Below are 1,666 nucleotides of genomic sequence, written 5' to 3'. Positions count from 1 at the left end.
GCAAGTACTCATCTCTCTGAGGATTTTCAAACCGTTTAGGTAAATAAAGGTGTAACATATTAGAAGACCCAGCACATATCACAGAGGCTCTGTTACCTTTAGGCCTCTGGCAGAACTCTCTTAATACTTCTTGTCTATTGATATGGTGCACGTGGTTCTGTGGATAAGGGTTAAAGCTAATCACGCGCATGTTAGAATCGGGGGCGCACGTCATCAATCATGCGTCTTCCCAACACAGCGTGTCATAGTCTTGATTCATCACACCCTTTAGCCACTCATCACGTTATTTCTCCCAATAAAACGGTTCAGTTCAAATCTCTCACTATAAATACCCCYTTCCCCCCAAAACGTAAACCTTTACAATATCCTTCTTCTCCGACAAACCTGCAATTTTTCAAGCTTTTCTAAAACCTGCAACTATGTCTTCTTCTTCAGCCTCCGCTCAATCGGTTAACGTCTCAAGCGACAACGAAGTAACCCATGCCCAAGCTTTAACGTCACACGCTCTATCGTTTGTCCAAAATCGATACGAGAAAGTCGTACTGGTGAAGAAACCCTATAATTATTACTTCGTTCCATCTTCAACAGGTTTCCCTGAATTCACCTTCCCYCTTCTTGAAATTCTTCGTAACCATCCACTTTATTATGCCCTTTCAGCCACCAAACCTACACCTGAATCATATATCACCCAATTTCTTTTAAGCTCATATATTACTACCTTGGACAACTCTGGACTAAGCATCGTTTGTTATGCTTCTCACCCAATCAACAAATCTCTAGTGCCCATGGAACTAAACGTGAATACTCTTTGAACTACCCTCCTTGGAATCTCTCAATTTGGATGCTTTCGCCCCAACCCCAACAGACAATGAACTAATTCAATTTCTTGAATTTCATTCCTACGCTGCCCAGACTAAAATTGTGAAAAGGACTCAGTTCAAACGAAAAGGCCTTCCCCCAATCTGGAATACTTTGTTCTCGATAGTGAACTGCTGTCTAACAGGGAAGGTCGGCAGCCATGACCAGACCTCTCATGCAATGCTTTCCATTGTGTATGGAATATATTTCAACCTGCTCCTCGACTATGCACAGTTCATCTTCGAAGACATGGTGGGTTTGATCAAGAAGAAGTGCGCTACACAAAGGGGTGAGAAGTCAAAAGTGAAGGCGCAGAAGAAGGCCAAAGAGGACCTCAATCATCCAAATCTTATTCTACAGAGGTTCTTTGGCCTAGTCTTTGGGGAAATGATTGTAGAGAAGCTGCCCTCTACCGAGCCTAACGCCAGATTGTATCTATTGAAGGAGTTCCACCCGACAGAGCATGAGCTAGGGTACAGAAGCCCCAGACCTCTATCTAAAGCCATGCTCAAATACCTTAGTCATGGAGATAGGAAAGCATACAGACATGGATACAGGAGGCCAGAGCCGGTCCCTGAAACCCCTCCACGCATAGGAATCCCCATAGGAGAGAGAGTGGAAAAAATGAGGGTCGAGGGAAAACGGGAGGAGCCAGCAGAGGCTAGACAGGTGAGTGAGGAAAGACCTAGAGTAGTAAGTCCCCCACCTAAGAAGACTAAGAAGACTCAGAAGGGTGTCGACTCTTTTGAGAAGAAGAAAGGGAAGAAGAGACCCGAAGAAGAAGAGGGTCCAAGTAGTCCTCTGCAAA

This window comes from Cynara cardunculus (genome assembly GCF_001531365.2).
Source record: "Cynara cardunculus var. scolymus isolate 2C chromosome LG 1, CcrdV1, whole genome shotgun sequence".
NCBI lineage: Eukaryota > Viridiplantae > Streptophyta > Magnoliopsida > Asterales > Asteraceae > Cynara > Cynara cardunculus.
The sequence above is the reverse complement of the archived record's forward strand: the minus strand, read 5'-3'. Positions refer to the sequence as shown.